At 45.8% G+C, this 8,582-nt stretch overlaps 1 long non-coding RNA gene across 1 annotated transcript; it reads left to right on the forward strand.

Annotated features, from left to right (window-relative positions):
- Positions 1-1,188: 1,188 nt before the first annotated feature.
- On the forward strand, positions 1,189-4,797 carry LOC311248801. The gene is made up of 2 exons (XR_014620975.1): positions 1,189-1,390; positions 3,859-4,797. It is a non-coding gene; the product is annotated as an uncharacterized lncRNA (long non-coding RNA).
- Positions 4,798-8,582: the final 3,785 nt, after the last annotated feature.

An 8,582-nucleotide genomic window follows, 5' to 3' on the forward strand; every position in this document is an offset into this window, starting at 1 on the left:
TGGGTCCTATTGTCTCCACAGCTATAATACAGAACACACGACGGGTCCTATTGTCTCCACAGCTATAATACAGAACACACTATTGTCTCCATAGCTATAATACAGCTATAATACAGAACACACGACGGGTCCTATTGTCTCCACAGCTATAATACAGAACACACTATTGTCTCCATAGCTATAATACAGCTATAATACAGAACACACGATGGGTCCTATTGTCTCCACAGCTATAATACAGAACACACTATTGTCTCCATAGCTATAATACAGCTATAATACAGAACACACGATGGGTCCTATTGTCTCCACAGCTATAATACAGAACACACTATTGTCTCCATAGCTATAATACAGCTATAATACAGAACACACGATGGGTCCTATTGTCTCCACAGCTATAATACAGAACACACGATGGGTCCTATTGTCTCCACAGCTATAATACAGAACACACGATGGGTCCTATTGTCTCCACAGCTATAATACAGAACACACTATTGTCTCCACAGCTATAATACAGAACACACGATGGGTCCTATTGTCTCCACAGCTATAATACAGAACACACGACGGGTCCTATTGTCTCCACAGCTATAATACAGAACACACGACGGGTCCTATTGTCTCCACAGCTATAATACAGAACACACGATGGGTCCTATTGTCTCCACAGCTATAATACAGAACACACGACGGGTCCTATTGTCTCCACAGCTATAATACAGAACACACGATGGGTCCTATTGTCTCCACAGCTATAATACAGAACACACGATGGGTCCTATTGTCTCCACAGCTATAATACAGAACACACTATTGTCTCCACAGCTATAATACAGAACACACGATGGGTCTCCACAGCTATAATACAGAACACACGATGGGTCTCCACAGCTATAATACAGAACACACGATGGGTCCGCAAACATTGCGAAAATAAGAGTAAAGATGGGAAAACAGCGTGGCAGTCAATGAGTTCAAAGTGAATTGGATCCTTTTTAAATGAGAAATAGTGCTTGGGAAAAGTACTTGAAAGTCCTTGCATTTAATTGTGCCCCGTCTGTGGGCCCCCCGTGTTAACCCCGTCGCTGCTGTGCCCCGTCTGTGGGCCCCCCGTGTTAACCCCGTGGCTGCTGTGCCCCGTCTGTGGGCCCCCCGTGTTAACCCCTGCTGTGCCCCAGGCGAGGACGCGCAGCAGAGGAGCCGGCTGGAGGTGAGCAACACGGCGCTGGGCGCGGAGCTGCAGGAGGCCAAGGCGGCGCTGGGGCAGAGCGAGGAGGCGCTGCGGGCCGCGGAGGAGCAGAGGGCCGCCTACCAGGAGGCGCTCAGCAGCACGGCCCACACGCTCAGCAGCACCGCCGCGGAGGTCCTGGCACTCCTGAAGAAGGTGAGAAACCTCAACCAATGGGGAGGGTCGTCTGTTGAGTTGGGAACCACCAATGGGGAGGGTCGTCTGTTGAGTTGGGAACCACCAATGGGGAGGGTCGTCTGTTGAGTTGGGAACCACCAATGGGGAGGGTCGTCTGTTGAGTTGGGAACCACCAATGGGGAGGGTCGTCTGTTGAGTTGGGAACCACCAATGGGGAGGGTCGTCTGTTGAGTTGGGAACCACCAATGGGGAGGGTCGTCTGTTGAGTTGGGAACCACCAATGGGGAGGGTCGTCTGTTGAGTTGGGAACCACCAATGGGGAGGGTCGTCTGTTGAGTTGGGAACCACCAATGGGGAGGGTCGTCTGTTGAGTTGGGAACCACCAATGGGGAGGGTCGTCTGTTGAGTTGGGAACCACCAATGGGGAGGGTCGTCTGTTGAGTTGGGAACCACCAATGGGGAGGGTCGTCTGTTGAGTTGGGAACCACCAATGGGGAGGGTCGTCTGTTGAGTTGGGAACCACCAATGGGGAGGGTCGTCTGTTGAGTTGGGAACCACCAATGGGGAGGGTCGTCTGTTGAGTTGGGAACCACCAATGGGGAGGGTCGTCTGTTGAGTTGGGAACCACCAATGGGGAGGGTCGTCTGTTGAGTTGGGAACCACCAATGGGGAGGGTCGTCTGTTGAGTTGGGAACCACCAATGGGGAGGGTCGTCTGTTGAGTTGGGAACCACCAATGGGGAGGGTCGTCTGTTGACATGTGTTCTGATGCTTCCTGACCGCTTGAAGCCTTTCTCCAACGCGTTCGTGTTTTCCGCGTCTCTGATTGGCCAGGTCATGTGACATGTACTCCCAATCGTGGGACCGCAAGTGTCTACACTGGTTAAGCTTAGGCGCTCTTTCGAAGTTGGTTAAGGTTAGAGTTTGTCTTAGAGCAGGGCGATAGAACGCCTGCCCTGATTCCAAACTCTAACCTTAACCGACTGCGAAAGAGTCGCCTATAAGCTTAACCAGTGATAAACTAGGCGTTAGGTAGTTTGCAGGCTGTTAGACCCGGAAATAGGTGCAGAACTTGCCGTCCCACGATTGGCGCACATGTCACATGACCTGGCCAATCAGAGTGCAAAACGGGAACCCGGAAACACGGACGCGTTGGAGAAAAGCTACACGCTTCCTGACCTGCGACCAATGAGGAGGGTCGTCTGTTGACATGTGTTCTGACGCTTCCTGACCTGCAAGCTACACTCTGTGTCAGAAGTCCAGCAGGACAATGATTTGGCTCAATTTGAGTTTTGCTACAGAGACCCAGACTCACTTTGCTTGGCTTTCTGTATAATGGGATCGCTGCTGCTTAGTGGACTGGTACATTTACATTTAGTCATTTAGCATGGATATGAATTAGTATTATTATTATTATGAATGGAAAAATAACTATTCATTTAACACTTTAATCGCCATGGGTTAAATTCATAATTTACCATCCCTCGCCAGCTCTATTTGTCTATGGAGAAGTTCCCCTTCTTTGCAGGGCTATAACTTTTTAAATTCTATTGCTAAATTGCCATTATCATGGCCCATTCAATGTCCTATATGTATTGTTCAGGGTGTAGCAACGTTAAACTTTTTCATTCACATATTCATACTAAAATATGGTCTAAAGTATAAGTATGTTTTTATCGTTTTCTGCAGCTTTCTCCAGAACGTGATTTATAGCCCCAAATGCATTATATTGATGATCAAATACAGTTTGGTAGGAATCTGTGCGAGATAAAAAGTTTCAACTGGACGTGGTTCTAGAAGTTTCTACGCATCATCTGATGATGACCGGATGGGCGGCTGATCGTTTATAATTCCGTGGGCAGCGTTAGATGATTCATCCAGAGTGGGTCATATGTTCATCAGATCAGTTAGTATAGAATACGTTAGAAAATAACGCTGAATCTTACCGTGGCTTCCTCGCGCCGCTGGCAGATGAGCGTGGAACAGATTTTTTTCTATTATGGGATGTAGAAATGCCCGATCCATTTCCAGGTTGTATAATAGTATATACGTCCAAATGACGTTGTTTATTGAGTTAGGGCGAGCGATCTATTATCCAGTGTTTCAAGATGGAGTCGCGGGAGCTATAGCGAGTGGCCGGACCACATATGGATGAGCACTACCGGTTCAAAGGTTAATATCCGGTTGCCGATCGGCCACCAGATGGCGCTCTTGAACCGCTAGAGAGTTGAGAGGAGATCAGCAGTGTGTCTCAGGGCTCCGGAAAGGAAATATGATTTCGATGACAGATTTTTGAAATATTGACATCAAAGACGAGTTACGGCGTCTTCGGCAGAATGAGCATGGCTCGGAATGACGTGAAAACTCGTCCGCGGCGATCATAGTGTTAAGGACATTTTTGAAAATGTAGAAAATATTTGTATGCTATTTTGTACATTGACCTTCTATAATATCATCACCTGTGCTGACGGACCTTCTCCCCCCCAGAACCAGAACCAGGACCAGAACCAGGACCAGAACCAGGAGGAATCATCCCAAACTGTCCCCAGCGACCAAACCCCGACATCTCAAACCAACGGTTCTGACAAGTGAACGATGACGAGTTAAACTAGTCCTGGTCTGTGGCGTTAAGTCTCAACAGACATGTAAATAATCTGCATTAAAACAAGTTCAACACGTCCTGGTCTGTGGCGTTAAGTCTCAACAGACATGTAAATAATCTGCATTAAAACAAGTTCAATGGCACTCCTTTACACTTGGACCTGCTTGTCGACACATATAGATTTATTCATAATTGGTTCTGATTAGGGATGCTTGATATTGGCTTTTTTACCGATATACCGATATTGTCCAACTCTTAATTTCCGATACCGATATATGCAGGGTTTCCCCCCCCCCCAAAACGGAATAATTTCAGGTAATTGATTAACATTACATATCTCTTGTCGTGTAATTAATACAACATTATGCATACTTTGACAATAAATAAAATAATAATTTGTTTTTACTTGCTTGCCTGGGTAAATAAAGGTTAAATAAATGTTATAAAAAAATTAAAAAAAAATTGAAAACCGATACCGTTATTTTCCGATATCACATTTTTTATGCCAATATCGGCCGATAATATCGGTAGGCCGATAATATCGGACATCCCTAGTTCTAATTCATTTGACTTCATGATTTCCATTGAGTACACACTTAGATTCCATTTGCTTAAACGCTTTACTTATATTTACCTACAATGTGGTGCTTTCTAATAAATTAATTCAGTTTTACAATTTTTGGTTTTGTTTGTGTCGCCATTGCATTGAAAAGATCATGTTCTTAGTTTGTTTTTCATAAGGTAGCTTGAATCGCTTGAGTTGATTATTATTATGAAAAAAAAAAAATTTCCCATTGCTTTGCCCGACCATTATTGCATTGAAACGTATGCCAGTATGTGTGAGTTGTATTTTTTTCTCTTCTAATTGGCAATAGTGATGTTATTTATGTTCAAGAGGATTCATAAAAAAAAATATTAAAAAAAGTATTTAAAATCAAAATAATTTTGGATAGCTACAGGTGGGGACGTCGCTTCCTCGTCTGCTGACAGCTGTGTCCCGCGGGGCGTAACGCTCGTGATACACAACCGGCAAATGGAAGAATTATACATTCGATACGGCATCGAAATTTAAAAGTAAACTATTATCGCTCTTCTCTTTAGGTTTCTTTTTGTTCTCTCGCAGTTAAATGGTGGTTATGTTTACTGCTATTAGTATAATTGTAAATGTTTTTCTGAGCCAAACCAAGCTGTGTAGTGTGTGTGTGTGTATGTATATATATATACATATCTATAATTACAGCTCTGCATTATAAATACATTTTGACGCATAAAGAATCTAAAATCGCCAAAAACGTCAAAATATCATCCAATCCGAAAAACATCTATCGTTACGCCCCCTGGTGGTGTTCCACAGACGCGGCCAGTTTCTTTGGCTGATCTCACTAGCTTACATTCTGTTTTATGAAACGTGGCTATGCTGCATGATTGTTCCATGATGACACTCTTCAACATCTCGTGGGCCTCCTCGCTGCCGGGGGGGGGGGGGGGGGGGGGGAGACCTGGTGGGGGGGGGGCACATGGTGGGTTTAGCTGAGGAGCCTCTGCTCTCGTCCTCGTTTGAAAAGGGAACTTGCGTCGTGAAGCCGAAACGATAAAGCTGAAAGATTGTCTCATGCTGAAGGAATCCGTGCTGCACAACGACCTGAGAATCTATTGATCATCTATTGATTCATGATAATGAATTGTGTGCATTAGTTGTTTTGGGTTGTTCCGCCACAGAGCCGTGATGTTGTTGAATTAAGCCCAAAGCAGCCGATATTATTTTTCTATTGACACACTGTACTCTACTGTACTCTATGGATGTGTTGTGCAGAATAAAGTGGTTCATTTTAACACTAGAATGTGTCTCTGTTGACGTTTGTATTTGCCTGTACTCGGTTTGGTCTTGTTTCAACATGTATTTAATGTGTATAATCACCGTAGCACTTGAGACTTCATGGCTGTGTTCACACTGCAAGCCTGAGGTCTCAGATCTGATCTGTTTTGTTTTGGCTGTTCACAGTGGGTCTCGTTCTCCCAACGGTGGGGGGATCCCCAAATCGGCCCGAAGATGTCTTAAATGGCCCTAAGAGCTAATTTTTTGTCTTAAGTCCGTTGGAGAATGAGACCCATTGTTTTTTTTAAATGTGGCCAATATCAGATTCCAGTGTGAACTGACCTGCATGAGCAAATTACCAATAATGAAGATGGAAGTGAAGGTATTGGTATTAAATTAATGAATTTAATTGACACAAATTCCTCAGTCTGGAATCGGCCTTGCCTAGTGGCAGGCCTTATAATGATCCATTGTTTAAAAGCACCTCTTGAGTGAATCTCGCCCAGTAAAGATGTAATGAAGAAACACCCTTATCCATTCTGATGAGGAGTGAAGGCCTTATTGTGCTCGACTCAGTTTATACATTCTGATGAGGAGTGAAGGCCTTATTGTGCTCGACTCAGTTTATACATTCTGATGAGGAGTGAAGGCCTTATTGTGCTGGACTCAGTTAATCCATTCTGATGAGGAGTGAAGGCCTTATTGTGCTGGACTCAGTTAATCCATTCTGATGAGGAGTGAAGGCCTTATTGTGCAGGACTCAGTTAATCCATTCTGATGAGGAGTGAAGGCCTTATTGTGCTGGACTCAGTTTATACATTCTGATGAGGAGTGAAGGCCTTATTGTGCTCGACTCAGTGCCTTACAGCAGTGTTGGACAACAGGACTCAGTGCCTTACAGCAGCAGTGTTGGACAACAGGACTCAGTGCCTTACAGCAGTGTTGGACAACAGGACTCGGTGTCTTACAGCAGTGTTGGACAACAGGACTCAGTGCCTTACAGCAGTGTTGGACAACAGGACTCAGTGCCTTACAGCAGTGTTGGACAACAGGACTCAGTGTCTTACAGCAGTGTTGGACAACAGGACTCAGTGTCTTACAGCAGTGTTGGACAACAGGACTCAGTGTCTTACAGCAGTGTTGGACAACAGGACTCAGTGTCTTACAGCAGTGTTGGACAACAGGACTCAGTGCCTTACAGCAGTGTTGGACAACAACAGGACTCAGTGCCTTACAGCAGTGTTGGACAACAGGACTCAGTGCCTTACAGCAGTGTTGGACAACAACAGGACTCAGTGCCTTACAGCAGTGTTGGACAACAGGACTCAGTGCCTTACAGCAGTGTTGGACAACAGGACTCAGTGCCTTACAGCAGTGTTGGACAACAGGACTCAGAGTCTTACAGCAGTGTTGGACAACAGGACTCAGTGTCTTACAGCAGTGTTGGACAACAGGACTCAGTGCCTTACAGCAGTGTTGGACAACAGGACTCAGTGCCTTACAGCAGTGTTGGACAACAGGACTCAGTGTCTTACAGCAGTGTTGGACAACAGGACTCAGTGTCTTACAGCAGTGTTGGACAACAGGACTCAGAGCCTTACAGCAGTGTTGGACAACAACAGGACTCAGTGTCTTACAGCAGTGTTGGACAACAGGACTCAGTGTCTTACAGCAGTGTTGGACAACAGGACTCAGTGCCTTACAGCAGTGTTGGACAACAGGACTCAGTGTCTTACAGCAGTGTTGGACAACAGGACTCAGTGCCTTACAGCAGTGTTGGACAACAGGACTCAGTGTCTTACAGCAGTGTTGGACAACAACAGGACTCAGTGTCTTACAGCAGTGTTGGACAACAACAGGACTCAGTGTCTTACAGCAGTGTTGGACAACAACAGGACTCAGTGCCTTACAGCAGTGTTGGACAACATGACTCAGTGTCTTACAGCAGTGTTGGACAACAGGACTCAGTGCCTTACAGCAGTGTTGGACAACAGGACTCAGTGTCTTACAGCAGTGTTGGACAACAGGACTCAGTGTCTTACAGCAGTGTTGGACAACAGGACTCAGTGCCTTACAGCAGTGTTGGACAACAACAGGACTCAGTGCCTTACAGCAGTGTTGGACAACAGGACTCAGAGCCTTACAGCAGTGTTGGACAACAGGACTCAGTGTCTTACAGCAGTGTTGGACAACAGGACTCAGTGCCTTACAGCAGTGTTGGACAACAGGACTCAGTGCCTTACAGCAGTGTTGGACAACAGGACTCAGTGTCTTACAGCAGCAGTGTTGGACAACAGGACTCAGTGTCTTACAGCAGTGTTGGACAACAGGACTCAGTGTCTTACAGCAGTGTTGGACAACAACAGGACTCAGTGCCTTACAGCAGTGTTGGACAACAGGACTCAGTGTCTTACAGCAGTGTTGGACAACAGGACTCAGTGTCTTACAGCAGTGTTGGACAACAGGACTCAGTGTCTTACAGCAGTGTTGGACAACAGGACTCAGTGTCTTACAGCAGTGTTGGACAACAGGACTCAGTGTCTTACAGCAGTGTTGGACAACAGGACTCAGTGCCTTACAGCAGTGTTGGACAACAGGACTCAGTGCCTTACAGCAGTGTTGGACAACAGGACTCAGTGTCTTACAGCAGTGTTGGACAACAGGACTCAGTGCCTTACAGCAGTGTTGGACAACAGGACTCAGTGTCTTACAGCAGTGTTGGACAACAGGACTCAGTGTCTTACAGCAGTGTTGGACAACAGGACTCAGTGCCTTACAGCAGTGTTGGACAAC

The sequence above is a fragment of the Notolepis coatsorum genome (genome assembly GCF_963971535.1).
Source record: "Notolepis coatsorum genome assembly, contig: SCAFFOLD_2613, whole genome shotgun sequence".
NCBI classification, from domain to species: domain Eukaryota; kingdom Metazoa; phylum Chordata; class Actinopteri; order Aulopiformes; family Paralepididae; genus Notolepis; species Notolepis coatsorum.